The following is a 14,824-nucleotide window of genomic DNA, read 5'->3' on the forward strand; positions in this document are numbered from 1 at the left end:
CTAACATAAAGAATATATATTCATATAAAAGAAACCAACGAAAGAAACCTAACATTGAGAATATATATTCATAGAGAAGGCACCTTATATAGAGAATATTTATTCATGGAGAAGTAAAAAATCATAGAGAATATAAATTCTATAGAGAAGGAACCTAACAAAGAGCATATATATTCTATAGAGAAGGAACCAAACATAGGGAATATATATTCATAGAGAAGGAACCTAACATAGAGAATATATATATTCATAGAGAAGAAATATAACATAGAGCATATATATTCGTAGAGAAGGAACATAACATAAAGCAAATATATTCATAGAGAAGGAACATATCATAGAGCATATATATTCATAGAGAAGGAACATAACATGGAGCATATATAATATATTCTATAGAGAAGGAACCTAACATAGAAAATATATATTTATAGAGAAGGAACATAACATAGAGCATATATAATATATTCTATAGAGAAGGAACATAACAGAGAGCAAATATAAATTCTGTAGAGAAGGAACCTAACATAAAGAATATATATTCATATAAAAGAAACAAACGAAAGAAACCTAACATTGAGAATATGTATTCATAGAGAAGGCACCTTACGTAGAGAATATTTATTCATAGAGAAGTAACCAATCATAGAGAATATACATTCTATAGAGAAGGAACCTAACGTAGAGAATATATATTCATAGAGAAGGAACGTAACATAGAGAATATATATTCATAGAGAAGGAACCTAACATAGAGAATATATATTCTATAGAGAAGGAACCTAACATAGAGAATATACATTCTATAGAGAAGGAACCAAACATAGGGAATATTTATTCCTATAGAAGAAACCTAACATAGAGAATATATATTCATAGAGAAGGAACCTAACATAGAGTATATATATTCTATAGATAAGGAACCTAACATAGAGAATCTATATATAAATACTTTGCTTGTACGGCTGTCTGTCTGTCCGTTTGTGTCCAATAAACGTCAAAACGGATGAACCGATCGGGCCCACATTTTTTGTGGCAACTCACAAGACCCTAGCGAAGGTTTCGGGCGGTTCAAAATTGAAAAATTGTCTTTTATAAATCCATCAATGTTACCTAGTGATCAAATACTTAACCAATTTACTCAATCGCTCAAGTTGGAAACTTCGGACGCCACTGGAATTTCAGTTTTTAAAATTTTGAATGAGTCCTGAAACTTATTATTCTCAGTTTTTTTTAGACATCCTGTAGCTGTACATATATCAAAGCCTTGAACTTGAAATGTGGTTCTTACTCTACCGGTTACAAAACTGATGAAAAATGATAAAATAGTTTAGCATTCACTTGATGGATAGTTTCCTGGGTATTATAACAGAGGTTGTTTTTGATGAATAGGCAGAAGTAATTGCACTAGGCCCAGATAGTTGAACTAGGCACAGATAGTTGAACTAGGCACAGATAGTTGAACTAGGTACAGATAGTTGAACTAGGCACAGATAGTTGAACTAGGCACAGATAGTTGAACTAGACACAGATAGCTGAACAATTTTCTAGTGTTAATTACGGTGCGCTAGAAATTAAAATTAACAAGCCAAAGTCCATACCTAGTTAAGCTACTTCTCCAAAATTATAAAGTCCGACCCTAGGTCTACAGACTATAATTAACTAGAAATAGAAACGAAAAAGTTTTCATTGCGAAATTAGTTCAAGAGTATTTAAACTGATATTTGGTTTCTGGGTGCTAGAATATGAACCTAAACATAGAACACAAAAAATGCTTCAGATAGTTATTTTTCCCCATTTGTAACAGAGATATTAGACCGGGGACTAAATCTAAGGTAAAGCGAGAATTAGTTGGACTACGTATACGAAGTTGAACTACTTCTCTCTTGCGCCAATTCAAATTTCAGAGAAGTGCTTAAACTTAGTCTCCGTAGTTCAACTACTTCTTTTTCGTTTTATGCTCAGTTCAAGTGCCATGCACACAAAAACCATGACCATAAATAAATTTCTGTTTACAAACGAAAAAACTTATCCCTCTGTTTGGACTGGCCGTTCTTAGATATTGGATTGTTAGATCCTTATTTCTTAAAACAGCTTTTTAGTCCTTGATACAATGTGAAGAGAAAAAACTTTAGAAAACTAGTGAAAATTAAAAAAGTGAATTACAGGCGAATGGGGAATAAACAGGCGATAAAAAAAAAAAAACACGGTTGTATAAATCTTGGTAAGCATTTGTTGTGGTATGTGAGCATGTTAAAAGGACTGTAAAGGAAAAATGAAACCTGAGAAAATCAGGTGTTGAACGATGCATATAAGACATTTATCTTATGTTCCTGTCTTGAGAATTTGCCATAAAACTGTGTCAAAATTATACAAAAATTCAGATATATACAATTTTGTATGAAAGTAGTAGGTATAAACAGATCATATTCAGCAAATATGCAACCAATCTGAAAACGATTATAACCCAAAGGAGCCTGAGAATCTCAGGTTTGCTCCTATTATAATTTTTTAATTTTTATTTTGCATTTTTAATACATATAATTGATAATATTATTACATAAAGTCCGTATTGTCTGTATTACGTCACCAGAACATCAGCCAATGGCAGTGCAGTATACTGGTCACGTGATTTCTGCCTGTATAACGTCACAACGATACTGCACTGCCATTGGCTGAAGTTCCCGATGATGTAATACAGATTATATGGACTATATGTAATAATATTATCAATTATGTGTATTAACAATGCAAAATAAAAATTTAAAAATTATAATAGGAACAAGTCTGAGATTCTAAGGCTCCTATGGAATATCTTCGTTTTCAGATTAGTTGCGTATTTGTTGAATATGATCTGTTTAATACTACAACTACGTATAATTTTGACACAGTTTTATATCAAGTTCTCAAGACAGGAACATCAGATAAATGTCTTATGGGTATCGTTCAATGCTTGAGATTCTCAGGTTTCAGCCTATTTACAGTCCCTTTAAGGAAATTTTTTTCTTGGTCTTGGTCTTGGATTTTGTACTATGTAATTATAAGTTTTAGGCCTCATAAAGTCTAAATTGCAAGTATCAAGATGTGCTAGGTTTTGAAAAATATATTGAAGATTTGACAACCTCATTCTAAATAAACCCTTTTTCATAAAGATTATTATTAATTTTGTATCGTACTGTTGGCCTTGTTTAAGGTTTGTAAAGCTTTATTCCAGTTTTGCAAATTTAAAATTAATTATTCTTGAAATTGTAGAAAACGTAATAAAGATTAGTTTAATTAATATAATAAAACATGAAGAAAACCATTTTTTTATTTGATTAAAATTAATATTTAATATTTGTTAAGTTTTTAACGTGTGTTTGGTTGTGTAAAGAGTAGCTTTGAGTTTATAACCAGGTTTTTATATCATTATTTACTAAAAAAGTAAGATTTTGCTGACATATGCAACAAACATTACCCGCATCCAACAACAACGTAAAATGTTTATGAAATTCAAAAATATGAAATAATGAAACTTTTTACACAGATTGTAATTGAAATTGTGTGGCTCTGACAGAGACGTAGAAACCTTTTTAAAGTTTTTTTTCTTAATAGAAATGGGTATCTTAACATTAGTGTTGAAAATAGTAATTATTATGGCTTAAACATCTGGTAGCTTAAATAAGAACTGAACTACTGTTCCTTCTTAAAGGTTTTAATATTTACCCCCCCCCCCTCTCTTTCTTTTATATTCTGAAATTATAAAAGATTTGAGAAATTTAGAAACCCCTTCATTTGTTATCGATGACAGGGATTTATTAAGCGCCAAAAAAATTTTAATCTCTTCATGATTGTGATCCTTGATTTCTCACATTTTTGTTGATCGTTTAGGTTCAATTTTTAAAAACTTTTATAAAACTTCCAACATTCTAAAACTATGTCCTTATAAAGCTTGTTTTCATTAACATAAAAAAGAACAGCGAACCAAAAATGATTGTTTTTGTTCGTTGTAAAGATATAAGGATTAGAAATTCAGAGTGCAAGGCGATCAGTTTCTTTCTTGATTCAATTTACCCAGAAATCTATTTTTGACATATTTTTGCTCTCAACATAAAGATAAACAATATAGAAAAGTCCTTGCAAGTATATAAAATATATGTTTTTTATTGCTGGTTATTTCATTTTGCACTTGTATTGACAAGCATGCATATAATTGACACTTTATGTGTTTGCCTCCCGACTAACCCGTTTTTATCTAGCTGCCTCTTTATATTTGTCTGTATATCTGTAGCAAATATCGTAGCAATCCCCATATTTGTTAACCTGAACATACATAGATATATTACGTTGTACATTTTCTGTAAATCTAAATGAGCTTATTATTAACTACGCAAAACTTCTAATGCAATTAACCTAGCCTAGCTACGTCTGTAAATACGTCAAAACCTGTATTGTGATTAACTTATAACTAAGTCAGTGACTGGCTTAACTACGCTTATATATATCCGCGCTAATCTTTTAAATATGTACATTAAACTTAACCTGTAACATAGATATCTAAATAAACGTCAGTTGGAATATGCTCCGCTTTTGATTACGGTGAGAGAGTAATTCATTCCTCATTTAAAACTAACGAGCTGGCGAGATTGTGTCCATTAGTTTGGCATTGACAGTTTACGTGCTTGTGTCCCTATTGACATTGAAGCCTATGAGATTGTGCCCAATGGTTTCGCATTGATAGTTTAAATGCATGGTGTCCATGTTGACATTGAAGCCTCTGAGATCGTACCCGTGTTTGGCACTGAGAGTTAACAAGTTGTACCTGGATTGATACGGGTCTGAAAGCATTTTTAGGAGTAAGGCATTTAGTACATATCAATCCACATATATGTTACTAATTATCTATCTATATTTGTGTCTGTGTTTAAATTTTTCTGTATATTTTTATATATTTGTATATCTGGCTATATTTGTCTGTATATTTATATATATTTGTCTGTCTCTCTGTATATTTATTTGTCTGTATATCTGTCCATAAGATGCGAAGTAGTCTAGACCACCACAGTGCATATCCTACCTATCATCTATCCATCATTTAACCATTCATTTATTTCCATTTATACATATATTCAACACTTCCATCTTAAATGGTAATGGAAACCTTGTAAAAAAAAACAAAAAAAAATCTTGAAAATACTCATTTTTATTTTTAAAATAAAGATATTTTTATAAAGTTTGCTTTATTTGATTAATGTTAAAAATGTTAATAAGATTGATAAGAATATTTGAATTGTAAAGGATAAAAAGGATCATGGTAACAAAAATGCAGTTTGCATCCCCCCCTTTCCCTGTCCTTAGCCTTGCATATTTTTTCTTGGTCTATGAAAGGGTTTGCTTAAAGTAGATGCATAGTGCGGTAATGTACTCAAGTCTAGACTAAGTGTAGCGGGGTATCACTGTGGGTTAAATGTCTAAAATAAAGTAATACATTTGCCCGCTAGAGTGTTTTGGTACTGTACATACACTGTGTATGCTAGTGTTGATTGCCGGTACAGTATACATTAGCTAAGTATTGAGTAATGAGCACGCTACTGTTCTTGATAAATCTATACTTCTTGTACAAACTCAAGATAAAACATACATTTAACCCACAGTGATATGCATATATCATGGATTATCAATGGTCAGAATATACGTATATCAATAATAATCCTTTTACACTAATAATACCTCTCACACTCCACTGTGTGTATGTTTGTTTGTCTGAGATTGTGTCTGTCAGCTGCCAAATATAGGGTTTTAACACGAATTTAACGAAATTTCTTGTTGGAAAAATGTGGTCTGTGTTTCCATGGTATTTTAAGGAATAAATGAGAGTTTTTCCAATTACTTCTTACAAATAAAACGTAAAACACGCGGTTTTTAGCAGCGGCAGAATACAGGGGGGGCCGTCCCCCCCCCCCAGGAAGTTTTTGATATGAAATAAAACATCAAAGGATGTCAGACACAACGAAAATAGAATTGAATAATTGACCTGAAACCCCCGTTAAAATTGTTTTCTCATCTTATTATTTATACTAAAATGCCTGTAACATTACAGATAGAAAGTAGTATAACTAGAGTTTACAGATAGAAAATTGGAGAAATGGAGTTTACAGATAGAAAGTAGTAGAACTAGAGTTTACAGATAGAAAGTAGTAGAACTAAAGTTTACAGATAGAAAGTAGCAGAACTAGAGTTTACAGATAGAAAGTAGGAGAACTGGAGTTTACAAATCGAAAGTAGTAGAACTAAAGTTTACAGATAGAAATTAGAAGAACTGTAGTTTACAAATAGAACGTAGTAGAACTAAGTTTACAGATAGAAAGTAGGAGAACTGGAGTTTACAGATAGAAAGAAGGATAGAACTAGATTTTACAGATAGAAAGTAGGTAAGAACGATATTTTACAGATAGAAAGTAGGAGAACTAGAGTTTACAGATAGAAAGTAGGAGAACTGTGGTTTACATAGAAAGTAGGAGAACATGAGTTTACAGATAAAAGTAGAAGAACTAGAGTTTACAGACAGAAAGTAGGAGAGAACTAGATTTTACAGATAGAAAGTAGGAGAACTAGAGTTTACAGACAAAAAGTGGGAGAACTGGAGTTTACGGAAAGAAAATGGGAGAACTGGAGTTTGTAAACTTATATTTTTTGAACAAAAAAAAAATTGGAATTTACTGCTTTTTGTTTAATTTTGGGGGGGGGGGCTACATTTTTTTTCCGTGCTTACGCGTGCAATATTGGCCACCCTGAGGTAACGGTTTAGTCCGCCCCTGGTTTTTAGTTCTAAAATATACTTGTCTAGGGTTACACGAAAATTTAAGCCAGTACGTTACGAAACTTCGAAGTCGACCCAATCGTAAAAATATATAGCATGTACAAGTCAAATTCGGAACGATACAAATTCCAATAAACTGAAGTTAAAAGTACATTACCATTGTTGAAGAAATATTTATAACAGCTAGAAAAAAAATGTATTAAGTGCAAAACTGCAGACAGTTTATGATCATAATATAACACTAAATCAATCTATTGCTATTGCTCATAAAATATATATATATTAGATAATATTACTGGTATAAAACATTTGTTTGTAATTACAATATTCTTTGCTCTTAAACCTTTAAAAGTCGCAAATTCATAAAACCTAAAGAAGCGGTAATTGTTTGTATGACTTTGTGGCCTTGTAGTTACTCCGGCCTTGTATTAGTTTAGAATATGAGAATAGCAAAACTTGATTGCATATATATAACATATATCCTGTTAATTAATAATATATCTTCGAAACAGATTGACAACTTTAATTTTACTATCACAAATATTGGATTTCAAATTTCATTACTGTTCTGAATTTTAAAGGTTTTCAGGTAGTGATGAGTGATGACTTATTGCCGAAACGAAAAAAAAGATATAAATTTTTATAATACATAATTTTCAGTAAAATATTTTTCAGTGTAAGAATTTGCACAATGTATTTAAAAGAAAAGAGCTTTTAAAATTAAAAAAAAAATTAAGACAATTTCTAGATTCTAATGCAGGTTAATTAAAGTGTACAAAAAGCGATGATTTGAAGAAAGATATGAGATCTTATTGTATTATATTTTATTAGGTTTTCAGAGTTTCTTCCCTAGAAAACTTTGCTTTGTGTTTTATAATCTTACAATCTTGCAATCTAAAAGATAACTTCTTCTGGAATATTTGTTTCGTTATTCCATCAGAGCTGGCTTCTCACTATTTTCTAGAATCCAAACCATAGATTAGATAATCTAATTTGGTAAACAAAAATTGGCAAAGAATACCTTTGTTTGTATTATAAGAGTATTTTTCCCCTCGTTTACTTTAGATTTTTATTTTTTTTTAAACATGTCTACTCTTAGCTTATTTGAAGAATAGTAATATATAAGACATTGGAGATGAAGATGAAAATTGATGATACATCTATAAGTGTTTTGGTGTGAATCCGAAAGAAGTTTTCCACAACACTGCATACTCAGTTCAACTAACTTAAATAGCCGGTCACTTCCTTTAAAACATATTTATTTATTCTTTACAAAAAGAAAAAGTCGATTTGTCTGAAAATGTAAACCATTAGAATCTCAATCCTATCTGTGAAAAATGTGCTATAAAAAAATATTAAAAATCATATGCAGCATCTGAGTTAAGGTATTATGTGTAAATAGCTAAAAAGTATAAAAGAAAACAAAGAAAATAAATGCATATAAATAAATGAATAAAAAAATGCATTGCTAATATTATAAAAGATAATTACATAAATAAAGGATCAAACAAGTGCAATCCAGAAGATATTGACAATAAAAATAAGCGTGGGGGGGGGGGGTTCCAAAGGTAATTGTTTTTTTTTATAATTTGTTCATGCAATCTTCAGATTTGGAAGAAAAGTAACATTCATTTCACACATTTATTTTACCCATTCATTCAGTCATTAAAAAAACATTGACTTTTTGAAGAATTGAGAGAAAAATTATTTTGATGGGGGTCGATTGAGCAAGAAAGTATTTTTTTTATTATTGTATATGTAGAAAAATAAGGAAAAGGCTATATGATTCAATTTAATGGTTGGAAAGAGGGGGGGAGGGGGGTAGAGGATCAAAATTAGGTGTGATATAATGGATGTAATTGCAGGATATAAAACAAACAATATAACCTCGTCGTTTTTGTTCAATTACCCCCCCCCCCCCTTCCCTTCACACATTTGTACTCTCATTCACAAGTAATTTATTGTATTACTTTATAATAGTCCTCGTCATTTTTGGTCGGTTAAAAATCAAACAAAGGTCAAAAATTGACAAAAAGCCTCGTTAAAAAAGCGCTGAGAAAAATCCGCAATAATTGAATAAGTGTCGCGTCATTCAATAAATTCCGCGCTCCACGAGCAAAGTTTCTCATCTATTGATTGTTGAATAGGTTTGAAGGTCACAGCATCAATAAATAAAGGAAAATGCATCATAAAAGTCAGATTTTCCATCAACATTCGGGACAATCAATAGAATCAACCAAAATACATTATCTCTTTTACTTCTCTCTCTCTCTAACAATGAACTCTAACCAATATTCTAAGCTAAAAAAGTTTATCGAATTGTTGTAACTTTTAAATAAACTTTCAACAATTTTTTTACAATGCGTTTTTAACATTTGCATTTATTTCTTTGTTAGTCATCATTATCTTATCCGATATCTTTCTTCCGTTTGCCTAAATTCTGTCCCGACGTTGATATCACTGAACCCTACAGCCGGAGTTCCGCAGGGACGCTTTTATTCTCCAGAATTATCTGATCTAACTCAGGTTAAACCTTCTGGTAAGCTTAACTACTGAACATATACCAGGTTATATCCTATTTAACCTGGTGTAAACAGGCTCCAGTTCTAAGACCAGATTAAACTTTACAAGAAGACGTTTAATCTTTAAACAATGATATCCGGTTTCTAACGATAACTCTCTCCTATAGATAGTATATACCTTACATACCTTAGAAATTATACCTTAGATGTCTTCCTATCAAAGTGTCCTGAGCTGGAACTTCAGAATGGGATACCTTTAATCCCGACTGCTTAATCCGAACATACAATGTGGAAACTTTTAATTACTTGCTTAATCCACTCTTTATTGGATATAGTACAGAAAAATCAAAAACCGGTTTTTCAAAACTAGAGAGTCCCCCCATTTTTGTATATTAATCTGAAATGGCGCGCAAAATTTCAAATTTCCCGGCTTCTGATACGCGACTCTGATTGGTTAAATTTTATACACTTTTCAAGATACAAGTCTAATACTAGGTTAGTCTCGAAATTAAGAAAAGGAGAGTATCAAGCATCGATCTCGATATCCACTATTTTAAAGTTCCCAGCTCTGGTTCAATCCGACTTCTCTAAGCCCCACCCCCCCGTATTTTCCCTTATTAAATATCTAATCCTGCAGTCAGGAGGAAGCCCTAACAACTAAATTTTTTGTTGCATTTTTTGTCATAATTATTTGAAGCTGCAGTGCAGTGAGTGGATAGGCCTAGCCAGACAATTTTACTCTAACAAGCTCTATACAGGTCTGGTAAATAGAGGGTGATGGGGGGGGGTTTCTCCCCCCCCCTAAAATATTGTTGTAAAAGTCTTAAAAATGTGTCAGATATTTCTACTTTTAAAACAACTGTTAACTCTTATTTAGTTTGGCTTGCAAGTTTGTTTTGGTTTGATTTGCTTTGGCTTTGTTTTGGTTTGAATAGAAGTCACGTGATGGGTTTATAAGTTGAATAGGCTTAATATGGAGGTGTGTGTGTGTTTGTTGTGTGACGTCATATTTAGACAGACAAAAAAGTGTCTGAGGCAAAGATGTAGAGGGATGGTAGGGAAGGGGTAGGGGGAGAGGGATGGTAGAGAGGGGGGATGGGGGGATGCAAAGGGGAGAGGGATGGAAAGTTAGGGTAGGGGTGCATTTTGACATTTGGGAGTAGGTTAGTAGGGAAGAATTTGGTGTTTCATCTAAATGTGGGAAGATTATATTTCGGGCCTCGGTAAAAGAGAGAGGGCAAGAGAACAAAAACTGGAAAGAGAGATGAAATGAAAAATATAAGGTTGGAGGGAAAAGAATGAATGAAAAGGGAAGAAGTGACAAATTTCTCTAAAGTACTTTTAAACATGTTGATGCAGTTGTGTCGATATATTATTTATAATTATGCTTTCTATTTAGGATTATCTGCAATAACCAAGGTCTGAATTATAAAGAAGAAAACTGTACCTGTACTTTTAAAATCTCTACACATTTAAATGCAGAAAGCTGGAAGAAGAAATGAGAAGAAGAACATTCCTGCGAAGAAGAAAAGTAATTGGTCAAGGATGGCAAACGTAAACAAAAATAGAAAAGAAAAACTAGGGTCGGGAGAGGGGTTGTTATCTACCCCCTCCCCCACCCCCGTATGCATGTGTACCCCTGGGTTGAGATTGTATGAAGAATATTTGGATGAGTATAAAATTGAGTAAAATTGAGTAAAAATTGAGAGATGGAGAAAGGGAGAAGGAATGAAAGAGGTGTAATTAAGAAGAGATGGTTTTAAGGAATAAGGAATGATAGACATAGATTAAAATAGAACGGAAGGATTCATTCATATTTTTATTCAACTACAAAGCACAAGATAATACAAATAAAAAATCACAATTAAATATTTAGTTTGGACCCGCCTAACCAGAGTAGGTTGTTTTAAGTGGTTGGCCCATTACAAGAAAATAAGAATTGTAAATAAATGGGTGTGTATAGTGTAGATACATTTAAAACATAATAATGATGATAAATCAGGATAAAAGGTAAGGAGATGGTGAAGAGATACAGGGAAAGGGAGGGTTCTCAGCGGAAGGGTTGGAAGGATGAACGGAAAGGAAGAAGATGGCTAAAAGAGGAGGGAAAGAGAAAGTATGAAGAAAAAATAGTGTATGAATGCTTTAAGAAGAATTTAAGAAGTATGAGTAGGGTTGGGATGGAAGGGTAGAGATTGTTTGAAGAAAGGGACATTATTGAAAGAAGAGATTGACAGAGGGTGGAAGGTTTGGGGAAGAAAGGTTTACATAAATAGTTTTGAAATAGTGGAGCAGGATAATGATAAGGGTAGGGATGAGTTTATGAAAGTTTGAAAGACCTGGAAAAAGGGTTAAAAAAGTAGGGAAGGAAAGAGAAGGAGGGTTGGTTAGAAGTAGGCTAAAAGGGGGGATTTAGAAGGAAAACAGGCCTTATTGTTTTTCTACAAACTTGAACGATGGTAATTGTATTGTTGTAAAAAAGTTATCTTCAGTGCATGATATTCAGAAAACATTAAAAGGCATTAAACGGACTATACAAGTAATTTGAACTGACCCTTCTTTGAAAGGGTAGTATGTCAGATTCACAATTGTTCCCTAAGTTTTTAAATCTCTTCAATGTCCTCTTTCTACCAAATATTCTAGTTCCAAACATCTCAGACATGACTAAACACAAATGTTTCAATAATTCTTCAAGTTACAATCTGCCAAAATCACGGATATATGATGGTCTTGAAAATGACGGTTGATTTTTTGCTCCTGAATTCCCGGATTTTGTATCGGTATGCTGGAAGATAATCATTTTGATTACACATAATTTCATTCTTTCTTAATCTTTGATCGAAGGAAATGAGATTAGATAATCTATAACAGTTTTGTTATTTTTCAAAGAACTTGGGGATTGATCATGAATTGAGTTATTTATTGCCAATCTAAAACGAAATATTTAGACTTATATGGTGAAAAATTAACAAATTAATCTTTGCAAACTTTTGCTGATTGCGGGGAAATGGTTTTTATATTCATTTTTCTTTACAGAAACATCGTGCATAATTGCACTAATGACATGCTCTAAATTACGAAATAAAAAAATTGCTTATATTCAACCGAAAATCCTTTAGCAAAAAATGAATGATTGCGATTTATCAATAATGAGAATAAGTAACACTTTAATGTTTATGAACAATAAGGTTGAATAAGTTTAAATAAAATGAAACTGTTTAGTCCCTTTAAAGTTTGTTTATTATATTTTGTTACTAAAATTTACTTAAATTAAGCAGTGACTTAGAGAAGAGTTTATTTAATGAGGAGAAATGTAAAAGTTAGAATGTTTAAGCCAGTAAAACCTATCTTCTCAAGCAGAGAAAGTTTTACTTCCCAAATTAATTTTAAAATTGTTCTTGTTTCTACTTTTATTTCTTATACTGGATTTAGATATTCAAAGTATTCAAATCCTAATTGATAAAACATGTTAATATAGATTCAAAAAAGAAGAAAAAAATATTAAACAATGAAGAAACAAGTCCAACCCTTTTCAAATGCTAGATTTTATAAAAAAGTGTTCTCGAACATCCCTCCCTCGGTCCCCCTCCCCTATAAACCTTTACACCCCCTCCTATAAAAATCCATCGTTAACCCAAATAGATTGTCAAGTACAATATATGGAAAGGAAGAATTTGTACACTCTCAGTACAGCTGTATTCTTACGTCACAAGTGTCAACTCAGTTTTTGTGTCCGCCAATTTAGATATGAGTGCTTATCTTACAGTGAACTAAGTTTAATTTTTTGTGTTCTTTATTTTCTGTTTTTACTCTTTTTTATTTAATCTTGGAAAACATGTCAACTAATGTGAGAAAATATCGTTTTTCTTGTTATATTTGACGTCGTGTATAATTGGCCCATTTCTTTGTTGCCACCTATTGTAGTTGATAATCTATTAAATTATTTTTATCATATCTTTGAGATTTGAAAAGTATAGAAAGTCTGATTTATCATGAGGACTAATTTACTTCTCAAATTAACTAATATTAAAATTGTTCTTATTTTTGCGTTTATTCTTTAGATTTCGGTTGTAGAAATGATAAAAATGTTTAAATCTTTTCCTATAAGAAAAATTTTCGAGATTCAAAAACAATTATCAAATCAATGCAGGTTCTTTAATCCCATTCATATGATAATTTCTGTAAAAAGATTGTCCTTGAACACCCCCTTCATATCTGCCTTTACCCCCNGTGTATAATTGGCCCATTTCTTTGTTGCCACCTATTGTAGTTGATAATCTATTAAATTATTTTTATCATATCTTTGAGATTTGAAAAGTATAGTAAGTCGGGTTTACTATGTGGACTAATTAACGATTTTATAATTGTCTTTGATCTTATACGCAACGTTGATTGCAGAATTTTTTTTACTAATAATTTACATTGAGACTCACAAAACTGCGGAAATGGAAAGATGACATGCAGACCCACTGAAGCAACTGGTAAAACTATTTACTTTTAGCTAAATTAAATACACATAATATTGCTGATATGTCGTCTTCATATTCCACAGTGTTCTAGCTCTCACTGTACTTGTAAATCCCAACATCACGTTTCCCTGTTCTTATCCAATTATGAAAAAGTGGTCTGATGAGATATAAAGAATTGATACAGGGGACGCTAATTTCAAATCGTGCTATATAATGGCTCAGATCGGATGCTTATAGTTACTTTATAAATAATTAAACTTAAAGGAACTGTGAACGTGATTTCAAGTGACCTTACATGCAGAGATGGAAATGTCCGATTTACAACGGTACCCTGAAAAATTTGTCTGGTCAAGTATAAATTAGATATCAATCTTTATAATTTTGAAAAATGATTATTTTCAAATATGGTTTTTAAACTCTCTTGCGCATTTCTACTGCAGAAAAAAAACATAAATGAATTGTCAGAATTAGACAATTTCAAATCTGGAAAAACGGCAATGTCTGACAAATTATAATATTTATATAATTTATAATCTTTGAAATTACGCTGCTTACGTACAGCCCCTTTAAGCTTTAATTTTGTCAAACTCATCAATAAAATTTATGATATATATATATATTATTATTATACTATTAATAAAAAAAAATGTAAAAGTTTATTTTTTAGATTATAAACTTGATCTTAAATTATTAATGTCTAGGGCGTTAAAAGTTTTATCTTGACACCCTGTACAGTATGAAAAGCGTTAAACAATAATTGAAAATTAAATCTGAATTAGCAAAAGTTTGGTTTGGTTGATTAATCCGTCTTGAGTTACATCTTTAGAAGTTGAATATTTAAACATTAATTTGAAGAAATACAAATTACTCCCATCAATATTCATATCCGTTCAAACCCCTGTAGCTCAATATATCGTTACCCTTTATTCTTCACCCCTCCCCAGTCCCCACCCTCCCTCTCCATTCAATTCTCCCCATCCTCCTCTCCATTTAATCATCCCCACCTCCCTCTCCATTCAATTTCCCCCATCCTC

Source organism: Eurytemora carolleeae, unplaced genomic scaffold, assembly GCF_000591075.1.
Source record: "Eurytemora carolleeae unplaced genomic scaffold, Eaff_2.0 scaffold42, whole genome shotgun sequence".
NCBI classification, from domain to species: domain Eukaryota; kingdom Metazoa; phylum Arthropoda; class Copepoda; order Calanoida; family Temoridae; genus Eurytemora; species Eurytemora carolleeae.